A 14,600-nucleotide genomic window follows, 5' to 3' on the forward strand; every position below is an offset into this window, starting at 1 on the left:
TTCCTCTCTCTCTCCCACTCTACACAGCTAATTTCTTGTTATTTCACTCCTGATATTACTACTTTTTAATATAGATTAGATCAATATTTAGTTTTAAATTATCATGACTATGTATATAATTCAAAACTGAGATATGTAGTAAATAATGACTTTTTTTAAACCTGAGCCAACTTTACTAAATAACTTTCTATGTTTTCTGTAGTTAACTAGGAAACTATACTGCTAATTCAATCTCCAAATTCTTCTCCTCTGGTTGTTTAAAAATTCTCTCAGTATGTTCATTCATATCAGATATTCTATGAATTTCATCATTTTAGAGAGTCCCTGGTGTTTTCTCACTGGTGTTTCCTAATGTGCTTCCATGCCTATTTGAAGCATATCTATTATCTTGGAGTCTTCTTCACTTTTATCTTGGGAGTGTCTCTGGTATTTAATGTCCTTATTGATTCAGTCTCCTATTTTGATGAAGCACATTTTCAAGTTGTTTCCTGAGAAAGGGTGTGTGGGAGGTAAACATTTTCATATCTTGTTCATCTAAAAAGCTCTGCATTCTACCCTGGCCCTTGGATAGTTATAGAATTCTAAGTTGGAAATCACTTTTTAAAACAGCATTTTGAATTCTTGTTCCATTGTCTTTTAGCTTCCCATATTGCTGTTGAAAGTCTTAAAGCCATTCTCATTGCTAATAAAGCTTGTGGTATTTATTTTCCCCTCTCTGGAATCCAGCAAAATCCATTTTCTGCCTCCTTTGTCAGAAGTTTCACAATGGTAAGCCTTGATATGCATTTGTTTTTAGACTGTCTGTTGGGCATTTACATAACCTTTAGTATCATATCCTTTGTATACTTCAGAGAGAGATATTGAGAATGGATTTTGGGTTTGGTGTGAGAGAAGATGGATCATAGTTTAAATGTACTGCCTTTTTATCTTTTATAGCTGGGAGGCAGCAGCTAAGATCTTAGATTGATAAATCAGGAAAATAGTGGTATAATAAATGGAGTTTTTGTGGTGGCCAATAGAAATTTTAAAGGGAGATAATGCTTTTCAATTTTCTACTCTGCTGTACTTTTGGAAATTTTAAAGCCATATTCATGTTTTGCTTTTAGAATTAAAATAAACAATATATAAAAATAAAAGTGTATGTGCTCTGTGATATAGCAATTCTACTTTTAGCAGTCTTATTCCAGAAGCATTCATTATCCTACTGTTTATTGTGGCAATATTTGTAACAAAAAATGTTAATCAATAGGCAAATGATTAAATAAATTGTGGTACTTCTGTGCTATATTCTATGTTCTGTGTAGTTGGAATTATCTTAGTCCCTCTCCCTACCTTCCTGCTTTGGCTCAAGAAACAGAAATATTCACGCTTTAAGAAGTATGGGATAATGGTTTCCACACTTCTCTTCATCTCACAGTGACATGTGAAGATATGAAAAGAGTGATGACTTATCTGATTGGTGAGTTCAGAAGACACTGGACTAGTCATTTATTTATTCTCTCTTAGAACTAAATAATGTATTCTGTGTCCTCTGTAGTAAGCCCTAAAGGGGAAGCCTTTGCACTGTCAAAAGACCTGCTAGGTCATAGACCTGGCTGACTGTGTAAATCCAGCTGGGCTTCTCTAATTCAGCTTCATAAAGAGTTCAGATTTAAATTTAAGTGAAAAAAGCAAGGCAGAGAAATATATATACATATAATATGTGTGTATATATGTGTTATTTGTATATGTATATATATCATATTTATAGATCATAGTAGATCTCAAATATTGAAGAAAGATAATATTTGCATATCCTATATGTGAAATGCAGAAGAGTTTCAGAAATATGCATATCAAATTGTGAACTCTTGTTTCTTTGAGGTAAGTAATAGTAGGGAGGAGTAAGAGGGATTTTTACTTTTTACCTCAATGTATTGTTAAAATATTTTAGTTTCTATAACCATGAATTTATTGATGTAATTTTAAAAGTTTGAGGAACAAAAATACCCTAAGAGAATATATGAATATTTTCATGCATACTGGTTAAATAGTGGTTATCTCCAGAAAGTGAGTTGTGGAAATCTATATCATTTATTTGTTTAATATTTTAAAACAATAACCTTGTATTACTTGCTATGATTCATAAAATAAGATAATACTAGTTTTTCGTCATAGGCAATAGCTAGCCTCTCCTGAATCATGCTACTTGATGGCTGTGATCATGGTCATAGCCGTTCTTTTTTTCTTACATTTTGAGAATGCTTTTAGCGCTTCAAGTCTAAAATTAACATGTTTTCTCTTTTTTCTTCCTTAGTAGAATTAATTATATTAACATCGTTTCTATTCATATCTGACCCTCTGAAATAAACCTTACCTGGTCAGGGTGTGGACTGTTTAATACATAATGTATTGAATTCAAATGGCACATGTTGGACTTAGAACTTTGGGCTCTATCTTCACAACTGATATTGGGTTATAGTTTGTGTGTGTGTGTGTGTGTGTGTGTGTGTGTGTGTTTCTGGCTGTGACATCAAGGTTATGTTAGTTTCAAAGGAAGAATTTGGAAATCATGTAAATAAAACTTCCATGTCTCTCACACTTCTGCTATTTTGAATAGTGATTATGCATAGTGCAAGTGCTAAGTACTGTGTTCTTATATACTTGTTAAAGTTTCAGTAGCTGCTGTACAGCTTTTTTCTTATTTCTAACATTGTGTCTTTAAATTTTTGCATTTTTCTTAATTAGATTTTTTGGAGATTTTCCTGATTAATGAGTTTTAAAATAGAAGGCCCAGCCTTTAGAATTATTTGTGTATCCTATTATATTCCTGTTTTTCTAACTAGTTTTCTTCTTCTTATCATAACTTCTTATTTTGACTTTTATATATTTTGTTCTTCTTGCTTTCTGAGTTGAATGTGCAGTTTGTTTTTCATTTCCTAGGTTTCATAATAAATATGCATAATAAAATAGCATTAATAATTATACAGTTTTTCTGAGGACAGCTCCGATTGGAGAGGGCCCTTATTTCCATACTTATCTCCGTGATGCTTTGACTTAATCCTAGTAGGGCACAGGATTGGAGTGCAAGTTTCAAATACAACTTGTGTGACTTTTATGTTCCTGGAATAATTATTGTTAAGTATTGCTTTTTTCCTTTTATTCATATTGGAAATCTATGTGGCATTTTTATTTTAAAAATAGGGTTTTTCTGCTTAAAAAGGCCTAACACTGTTGACCCTGTTTATATTTGCTCTATTTAACTTTATTTTCTTCATACTGCATTGACGTTCTCTGAGAATGTGAGTTACATAAATTCTATCATTTCTGTCTGCTTTTGTCTGGAGCACTCCAAATGCATGGCGGCTACCATCACTATTACTGCACCCCTTCCTAGCCTCACTTCTTGCTCAGTTCTGTTCAAGAGGATTTCAAAGGAAGTCAGAAATAAGAATAATATTTAGCATGACTCACAAAGAAGTGCTGCAGAAATAGAGGTGGATGGACACATTCTGTATTTTTGTTGGTACAGGCACTAGGTAAGACTAATTATTGAAGATGCAGAAATATGAATACTAAATTTTATGATAAGAAAATAAAAAAACAGACTAGAAACTGCATACATTTTATTTACAAAAATCCAAAACATTGCTGAATGAAACAATACATGAAAGAATAAAAGAAAAAAATCTTGGGAGATGATAGATGAAATGAAATGACTGGTTGACTAAAACAGAGAAAGAATAAAATCAATCTTAAAAAAATCAAAATTAGAATTAATTTAATTATGTGAAAGTGAAACATGGGTATTGCATATTATTGAATTGGTGCTAGATTCACAAAGTTGAGAGACTCTTCCACAATGCAGAAAGTAATAATGAGCTAAAAATGATGAGAGAAAGAGAGATGATGAAAAATAAGGAGTACAGAGTCTGAAGATCCAACATACAGACAATAGGTATCTCTGAGGAAGCATTTATCTTCTATGAATCAGAAGCCATAATAAATTAAACAAAATTTCATAAACTGAAAAAATATGATTCTGCAGAATGAGAATAGTCCCTGTATTTCAGGCAAAAATAATAATGAGAAGAGACCAACACGGAGACTGATTGGTGAAGTTTTTGAATTTCACAAGGGACAAAAATCAAATAGTTTCAAGAAGTCTTAAGAACTTTGTGGAAAATGTTTACGAGACAGGAATTTATGTGATAAGAGAATAGACATATTCTCACTTATATAGAGCCTCTGAAAATGAACTATTTATGCACATTTCATTGAAAGTTATTCAAAGACATAATTATTTTGACAAGAAATGAATCAAATATTCTGAAACACAATAGATGGGCCAAAAGGTCCTGTGGCTCATCCAACTGCTGGACCAACGTTTTCCACCTCCATTGGTTCTCTTCTCTAAACACCTTTGTGGGAAACCACACTGGACCCAGAATGGGAGAGAGGCTCACGTGATAAGAGTATTTGCAGATGGTTTGTTCTTTTTTGAATAAATTGTCCTTTGACCTAAATTGTCATAGAGGTTCTCAAGAGAGTAATAAATGTGGGAGCAAAATTGAAAACTGGAGTGAATGTTCTTGAAAAATTTTTTTTTTTAGAAGGAAAGAACATAATAATTAAGGAGAATCAATGATACAAATAGATAAGATTAATAAACGTTTCTTGAGCTAATGAAAACTTCATATCTTCAGATTAGAAAGGCTCATTGAATGTCAGACAAAAGCAGAATTAAAGAAAAGATTTAGAAAAAAGGATTGACTCAAGAAAGTGAAAGACATGGTAGAAAGAAAAGGTAATAAATAATAACGCTTCTAAAACAATTGTTTAAATAATTCCTGTTCATATGATTTTGAAATAATATATAGGTTCATAAGTGATTTTTGTTGCTGTTGTTGAGACGGAGCCTCCCTCCATCACCTAGGCTGGAGTGCAGTGGTGCCATCTTGGCTCACTGCAACCTCCGCCTCCCAGGTTCAAATGATTCTTCTGCCTCAGCCTCCTGAGTAACTTGGACTATAGGTGCGCACCACAACACCCTGCTGAGTTTTGTATTTTTAGTAGAGATGGGGTTTCACCTCATTAGCTAGGCTGGTCTTGAACTCCTGACTTCAGGTGATCCACCCACCTAGGCCTCCCAAACTGCTGGGATTACAGACGTGAGTAACCACGCCCGGCCCATACATGATTTTTAAGAGAAGATGCATTGTTTAAAAAAATTGTGATATCAGTCTAAAATATTCAGATCATCGGGACTTGGGGTTGTAGGGAGATAAGTGAGGAGCCAAACATGTGATAAACTGTTTCTTTTATAGGGCGTATGTAAAAATCAGGATGTATTCTGGAAAGTGATTCAAATTCAAATACAATATTTAAAATCACAGGTTGGCGAAGTGGCTTACGCCTGTAATCCCAGCATTTTGGAGGCTGAGGCAGGAGGATTGCTTGAACCCAGAAGTTCAAGACCAGGCAGGGCAACATAGTGAGACCCTATCTCTACAAAAATTTTTAAAATTGGCCAGAAGTGGTGGTGTATGTCTGTGGTCCCAGCTACTCAGGAGGCTGAGGTGGGAGGATCACTTGAACCTGTGAGGTTGAGTCTATAGTGAGCCATGATTATACAACTGTACTCTAGCCTGGGTGACACAGTGAGACCCTTTCTCAAAAAAAAAAAAAAAAAAAATCAGAGATAACCAGTAACTAGCAAGTAAAATATGGAGGAAAGATAATCACTAGTGCAAAGTTAGAAAAATGAAAAAGCAAAAAAGTGTGAAATTAGGAAAATGAAAACATACTAACAGAAAAATATGGTAAAGTTTGACCAAATGCCATATTTATAAAAATAAATGTGAATAATTTAGATTTGAATTAAAAGATAAATATTCTCAAATTGCATCAAAAGTAAAATTTGAATATAAACTGTTTACAAGGGACCCAACTAAAGCGAAATAACTGATAATTTTTAGCAATAAAGTGATGCCAAAGTATACCATGTAAGTAATTCTTAAATTTTTTTTAAAACCCGACTGGGCGCCCTGGCTGACGCCTGTAATCCCAGCACTTTGGGAGGATGAGGCGGGCTGGTCACGAGGTCAGGAGATCGAGTCTATCCTGGCTAACACGGTGAAACCCCATCTCTACTAAAAATACAAATAATTAGCTGGGCGTGGTAGCAGGTGCCTGTAGCCCCAGCTATTCGGGAGGCTGAGGCAGGAGAATCCCTGGAAGCTGGGAGGCGGAGGTTGCAGTGAGCTATATTGTGCCACTGCACTCCAGCCTGCCAGCCTGGCGACAGAGCGAGACTCAGTCTCAAAAAAAAAAAAAAAAAAAAAAAAAAAAAAAATTCCATGTCTCTCTATCCCATCATTATTGTTCATCCCATCATCTTGCTCCTGTATGACTGCTATGTGAGCCTAATTGTAATAATTCTTTTCGTCTTTAGTCTTATCTGTCTCTTGTTCACCTCCCACACTGGTCAGACTAACTTTTCTAAAATGTGTTTTTGTCTGTTTGAAAGTCTAGTAAATTCACATTGCTTTTAGGATAGAGTCCAAACTCCTTAATATGGTCAAGGCCTTACATCATCTGTCCTTTACAGCATCTATAGCATCATTTCCGGCCATTCCCTAGTTTGTACTTTCTAATTCAGCACCTTTTTCCTCGACTTTAGTTCTTCCAGTACACATTCTGTGTCATCTGGGCCCCTCAGCCTGCTGTTCCCTCTGCTTAGAAAACTCTTTCTACTGGTCTTGTAATTTCAGGCTGATGTTCCTTTTATGGCTAAGAAAAAATATGCAAATAAAACTATCTATTGAGAGTGAAAATAACCCATGAGTTACCTGGAGTTTACAGAGGCTAGAAAGACTAGAATGCAGTGTGGCCACGGTGCTCATGTTTTTCAAGAAGGTACCAGTGCTGTGACTTTTCTAATAATATCCTCATCATTTTCTCAGTAACAGGATTAGTATTAAATTGCAGAGGAAAGTTGTAAGAACCCATTTTCTCAAGTTATATAAAACTCAGACTTGATAAACTTCCCTCATTTATACCACTGTATGAACCTGGTAACAACACATTCAAGATAGCAAAAACATGCAAGTAAGTGGCTTCTAGCTTCAATATTGCAGATTTTTTAAAAGTAGTTATTTTGAAATGATAATTTGTAGGTATTATATTTAATTTAAGGAAGTCTAAGAAATTAGACTTGAAATCATCAGAAGGAGTGTGTAATACATTGAACAGTTTAGTTCAACTCAACTTTTAAATCAATACTTTAAAATCAAAGTTTATTCTAATGTGTTTGAATTCTGCAAAGTTTTTTTAAGGTATCAAAACTTGGAACATATATATATATTTTTAATTTATTTATTATTATTATACTTTAAGTTGTAGGGTACATGTGCCTAATGTGCAGGTTTGTTACATATGTATACTTGTATTTTTTTATTTTACTTTAAGTCCTGGGATACATGTGCAGAATATGCAGGTTTGTTACATAGGTGTACATGTGCCATGGTGGTTTGCTGCACCCATCAACCCATCATCTAGGTTTTAAGCCCCACATGCATTAGGTATTTGTCCTAGTACTCTCCCTCTCCTTGCCCCCCAGTAGGCCCTGGTGTGTGATGATCCCTCCCTGTGTCCATGTGTTCTCATTGTTCAACTCCCATTTACGGGTGAGAACATGCGGTGTTTGGTTTTCTGTTCCTGTGTTAGTTTTCTGAGGGTGATGGTTTCCAGTTTCATCCATGTCTCTGCAAAGGACATAAACTCATTCTTCACTGGTCATTAGAGAAATGCAGATCAAAACCACAATGAGATACCATCTCACGCCAGTTAGAAGGGCAATCCTTAAAAAGTCAGGAAACAACAGATGCTGGTGAGGCTGTAGAGAAATAGGAACGCTTTTACACTGTTGGTGGGAGTGTAAATTAGTTCAACCATGTGGAAGACAGTGTGGCGATTCCTCAAGGATCTAGAACCAGAAATATCATTTGACCCAGCAATCCCATTACTGGGTATATACCCAAAGGATTATAAATCATGCTGCTATAAAGACACATTCACATGTATGTTTATTGTGGAACATTATTTTTTAAATGCTTTAAAGGCTCTTAAGTAAAATGTTTTTTCTTAGTGTGATGTTTGTTGTAAGGGCTTATTAATTGTTTGTTGCTCCTTTACTAATTAAGCAAAGGTTTGTAAGGTTTTAGAGGCAGTTCCTTTCTTTAATTTTTATTCCAGAATTTTAGCAATTGTTAGGTTCTCATCTATCACATCTCAAAAGTTAGTTTTCACTCTAAAACTGAGAGGTTCAAATAGGATTTAAATTGTTGAAAAACTTGTGTCTACTCTGGTGTTTTTTGCATTATGACAGTAATTTGATCCTGCAGCTTAAGAATATGGAGAATATGGAAGTGACAAGAATTATAGCGTTCAGACATCTCCTCTGATACAAATTATTTACCAGCTGGCCCAGGAAAGGTGAGCCACTGCTTGTCCTATGGAGCCTCAGGCATGTGTTCCTTGGAAGGGAATATGTAAAGCCTGAAGGAAATCTGCAGATGTGCTTTATTTAATTCCTTGTTATATTTATGTAACTAAGAACACTTTGGACAAAAGCAAGCTAGGCTTCTGGTTCAGATGGCAGAGTAAGTGTGAAAAGCTTTGCTGTGCATTGGTCCCTGTTGCAAACAGGCTGATGCCCAGGCCAGCCCTGTCAGCAATCCAAGCCCAGCTCTGGGCTTTTCCTTGGTGAGGACAGTGGGGAGCAGTGTAATCCCTGTGGGCATAGGGCCAATAGGCCACAGCCTACTGCAGTGCTCCAGAGAAGCAACTTGGAGCCTGAACCTAGCCCCATCATTTAGACATACACCATGAATCAGAGGGCATTTGTGCTATTATCAGCCCCCACTCCTATAACAGGTCAATCAGGTCACTATATTTCACATTCTTTTTTTTTTTCTCTTAAAACATATTTAGTTCACAAATAAAAATTTGTCAAGGAGTACAATGTAATAACGTGATATAAGTATACACTGTGTAATAAAGTACAGTGAAAAACTTCAGTGAAGAAAGCTGTAAAACCTCTTATGGCCTCAGATCTTGCAGCATCTGCACCTGTTAATCCCCTGCCAATCTCCTTCCTAGGTCTGAATCTGGCCTCCACCATTTCCACACTATGTGATCCAGGATCCATCATTTAGTTTCTTTAAGCTCCACTTTACTCATCTGTGTTATGGTTAATCAGAACGGCTTTTGCTAAGTAATGATGAAGTGAGATATGCTCATGTATGCAAAGTGCTTAGAGCAGGGCCTAAAGGGTGGTAAGAGCACAATGAATGTTAAGCGCAGGGTTTAAGACCCTTTATAGAGGCCCAACTCAATATCCTGCGATGTTCTGAGCAGGTTCCTTAGTGTATTCTTTATGTCAGGTAAGTCCAAAACATGATAAGGGAACTAACTATGTCAGTGGCAAGTCCAGACAAGAGGGACAGAGATTTGTGAATTCCTAGGCACCAGCTAGATTCTGACAACCAGACGAGTGAGAACAGGAGGACTCAGCTACTTTCTTTTTCTTGAGGACCGGAAGTCAGGAAAGATCTCTTTAAAACAGTAGCATTCAAATCCCTGTGCAGAATGAGGACTCCTTGGCAGTGGAAAGGGTGAGGTGATTTGCTCAGAAACATGCATCTAGGATGTGGGTAAAAGAGGTCTCCTGACTCCCATTTTGATGTTTCCCATATTGATCAAACTGCCTCTGTTAGAGTCTTCTTAGAATCTCCAGAAAATACTTTGTACAGAGCATAGATACAACTGGTCATAATAAGAAATAATCTGGAACCACATTCTTCCATTTAAAACAATTGAATGACTGCTGTGTTTAAGGCTGTGTGTTCAGCACTTAGAAAGACCCAGCATCTTTCTGCTAACCAACTCTTCTTTGGGACAACAGCCTCCTAGTCAGACAGGTTTAAAACTCCAACATCATCTTTGACCCCTGTATTGTCTTATTCTCTGTCTCTTCCACTAGCATTATTCACTCACTATACATTTAGATTGTGGTAGCATCCTTTTAATTTGGCCCCTGCCTGTAGGCTTGACACTGGTCACTAGGAGGGTCCCTAGTTTGGAGTTAATATAGGGTATATATAACTTTGGAGTTAATATAGGGTAAATCTCAACTGAAGATTTAAGACTATTCCCAAATGGGATTGATTTCTTAATTTCTGTTTATTTATAAATAAAGACATCAGTAAAAAGCATCTGGGATTCTATCACCCAGAAATAACCAATACCAACCACTACCAGCAATCTCTGTATCTTTACATACTTCACATATGTGATTAAAAAATAACATATACACATAATTTGAAATCATTTGCACATATATCATGAGCACTTTCATAAAAATAAATAAATCATAATTTTAATTGATGCATTACATGCTATTGTGTCACTAATCCTTAATTTAATCAATCCTCCATTGATATTTTTTATATTGATACTTTTTTTACTATTATAATCACTAACAGTAAATTGCTAAATACCTAGATCTTCATGAATTTGTTGGAGTACTTTCATCAAACAAATTATTGTAAAGGAAATTGCTAGATCAAAGGATGCTTAATTTTAAGGCTTTTGGTGAGTATTGTTAAATTGCCCTCTGGAAATTTTATGCCAATTTACACTGTGTTTCTTCTTTCTCTACAGTGTCATCCTGGTTATTAATATTTGTTAACATCTTTGCCAGTCTGAAAGGGGAAAATGATATTATTATATTAATTTGTGTTTTATTGATTACTAATGAGATTGAAATATTTTGCATGTAAAAGGCTATTATTTCCTATTTTGTGAGTTATCCATTCATATCTTGTAACTATCACTGATTTATCTTATTATTTGTCTATATTAATTCTGTCATATATAGAGTTAATATTTTCCCATTTGATGTTTGTTTACTAATTAATGTAATAAACATTAAAATTTTTGATTTCATCAAATCTGTCACACTTTTTATTTGCAACTTCTGAACTTAATTCTTTTCTTGGAAAAGCTTTTCTCATTCCAAGCCTAGCAAATACTCAGCAATATTTTATTCAAGAACTCTTAAGGTTTTGTTACCTTAAGTTCTGATCAATGTTGAATTTATTTTGATACAGAGTATAAGAAAAAGTAACTGTGTTGTGGCTTGCATTCACTCTAATTTACTGATAAATCCATCTTTTCCCTCACTGATCTGGAATGGTGATATCATTATATGTTATACATACATGAATCTACTGAGGATCTTTGATGTGAAGAGGTTAGATGCAGAGATACCTGGGAGGTCCAGGTGAAAAGCAATGATAAATCTGCTAGTAGCAAAGAAAAGGAAAACTATTAGTGCAAGAAATCTTGCATGAATGAATAGATGAATAATAAATAAGTCTTGTCTCCTCTTTGAAATATGAGGTAATAAGGAGAAACTATATATTTTTTGAACTAGGTGACTGGGGAAAATTTTCATGTACAAAAATGGGGAAAGCAGAAGGAGTTGGCTATGAAGTAGAAGATGATGATCAATTTAATCATTAGCATTTTGAGTTTGTGGTCCCAATAGAGTATCTGTGTTGTGGTGAGAAGAGAGGGAGACAGAGAGAGAGAGCGAGAGCGAGAGCGAGAGGGAGAGCCAGAGAGAGAGAGAGAGAGAGAGAGAGAGAGAGAGAGAGAAGCAGGGAGCAGATTAAATCTAGATTCAGTTAACTTTTGTTACATATCTACTGTAACTACTTTATTTACTGTACTAGACAACACTGCATTTTCCTGGATGGTTTATCAACATTTGAGAGGTTTTACTCTTTCTCAAAAGAGTAAAGCAATAGCCAGCATCTCCACAGAATCTCAGAGAGGCACATCATCTTTTCCCCAGCCCTCTTCCCTGCCCCCTTTTCTTTCCTCCTACCCAGCCTTGGATCCTCACATCTCAGGCTCCTTATCACCCTCCTCCTAGGGTTAGAGAGGCGGTGGAATTCTCATCCTAGCAGGCCTGCTGGGGGAAGGTAGAGAGCACGGGAAGGGAAAGAAGGTAGGGGAAAAGGATTCTGCAGAACCTTAACTCTTGGGCTATTTTCCTTCAACTTCTGCCAGGCTTATTGCTAGTCCAAGCAGAGACCAAGGAAAATGTCTCCTACCTTTACCCCTTCCCCACAGAACATCCTGGCCTGCCTCCTGTAGCTTACCTCTAATGTTTTTTCAGAGGCTGGGTGAGACCAGCAGAAGCTTAGAGCAGTCACAGAGATGGGGGACAAATGCTGCCTTTCACAACTGTAGCAGTAACAAGAAAAACATTTCTAGTGTCCACTATGGAAATGTGTGAGCTGTAGTGGTTTAGGGTCAATGAAATGTCTGTGAACATTTATTATGAGTTCAGAAGACAACTTTGTGTACAGGGGACAGTCTCCATGTTCCAGATCATTGAATTGCAAACAGACAGTGGGACCAGAACTCATGTAAGTTGGAAATGGGCTGTACTAATTTCTTCCAGTCATGCATAAAGAAAATTTGTTACTGGAGATGCATGCAGCTTCTATATTTTGTCATATAGGTAGATATAAAAACATTTTCAGGCAAGGATTTCCCAAACACTTCAAATCAGAGACTTTAAAAGTTAAACACTAATCACGTAGAGTCTGGTTATTAAAAATAAAAGCTTTATACTTTTATAATATTTAAAATATATTTCAGCATACCTTAGACTATTTTGTCTGTTTGGAAGCTCTTTGAGGTATAATTTTCCTCATTTTCCAGATGAAAAAGTTAAGGCTAGAGGGGTCAAGCAAGCCACTTGACTGATATCACAGGTCAGAGCATCAAAGGACTCAAGCTCAGACTGTGAGTTTCCCAATCTATTCCTTTTCCTAGTACATCACCACTGCTCCCACAGGCTTTGAGTGTCTGCTTTTTCAGACCATACTTTATTTTTGGTAAGCAAAATCTTTACCTCCAAGAACATGCATGTTTTCAGGCTCAGCATGATTGATTCTGCTTACTTGGTTTGCAGGTGCCTACTAATGTGCTCTATTATACACGTCTAAAATGCGGACTTATAGGCATTATCAGGAGTCAGTTACAGGTTTAATGAAGTGATCATACTGACACAGCCTTCTTTTGATAAATTTAACAATTTAATATACAGGAATATATGAATATGTGAGGACATAAAAGCTTAACAGATTGTGTTTTAACACCTAATTAAATAAAGCAGAGCAGAGAACTGTATTCTTAGATTAAAGCTGATAGAGTTGCTATTTTGGGCCTGTGAACACTTGAGAATTATCTGTGATTTGTGGTAAACGTAAGAAGAAAAGATAGTCCAAAGTTTTAAGAAGATATTTCAACCTTTCTTCATAAAATGACTACTCCCCAACATAAGCAACATTAATTGGAATTTTCTTTCAATTTGCTCCTTTATTATAGTTAACACTAATTTAAACTCTGCATTTGAAAGATATCTGAGGAAAGCTAGTAGCTACTTTTGCCAAAGCGAATGATAAGTGAAATACTATTTATGATAACTTTCACATGAAATATGACATGATAAGAATAAAAATGGTTAAAAGTGGCTCTTTCTAAAGAGGAAAGACAATAAAAATGAAATAAAAAACTTTAGGAGAAACCCAGAGATGGACCTGAGAGCTCTCTGTACTCTTGCCTAAATATGAGAAAGCTGTAGTCACGTAGCATCCCCAGCTGAGGGTGAGCTAGAGGTGGGCAGGAGAGTGCTGGAGCCTGGCTGGCTCATTGACTATCCTTCTCCTCATGCCACATCCAACATGGCTGCCAGACAAGACTGCCTTTCAATGAGGAGCAGAAGCTGCAGGTTCGTAGGTGTCCAGGTGCCTGAGTGGCCGACACACCCAAGCAAAGAAAGTAAGCTTGTGTTTTTATGGACACTAGGTAAATGCCTTCAGTTTAAATTTTTTGTTAAATATTTTAGTTTATTTTATTGTTATCTTCCAGGTGTCTAAATCTCCAGTCTATCTATTGTACTGGTAATTTAACTCTGTAATGGAATAGTTTACTGCCAACTATTTATATTAAGTAATTTAAAAATATTTGTAATATTGTTGACTGACTAATAAACTATTAAGTTATTGGCAAGAAAAAAAGAAGCAAGCTTGAGGGAGTAAAGCATTTTTGTTTTAGGCCACAGAATAAGACCTTCTGGAAACTGTCTCTATTAGGATAGTTAAGTTTCTGCAAAGGCCTAAGAGATACTTATTTAGTTTTTAAATAAAGATAGTCTTTTCCCTTCTCTAATTTTTCCTGTCTTACCAGACATGGAAGTTCTATTTATTTATAAAATGTTTATATTTTTAGAGCAAGCCAGCTTGGAAGAGTAGGCTAAATCTGTCACTTTCCCAGGAGCCTAAACTCCCAAAGCTCTGACATCAGTGGCCTCTTTGTCGCTGGTAGATGCACCACTTAGTTGCAGGTGGAGCCACTCTTGTGCACTGAGTTAACACTTTTCTATTCAATCTGGTTCACCAAAGAATGCTAGAATGATACATCCAGGGCAGAGTTGAAAATTTGGGGGCACAGATTTGAGATTTTAAAATGCTTAAATT

The sequence above is a fragment of the Macaca mulatta genome, chromosome 14 (assembly GCF_049350105.2).
Source record: "Macaca mulatta isolate MMU2019108-1 chromosome 14, T2T-MMU8v2.0, whole genome shotgun sequence".
Classification (NCBI taxonomy): domain Eukaryota; kingdom Metazoa; phylum Chordata; class Mammalia; order Primates; family Cercopithecidae; genus Macaca; species Macaca mulatta.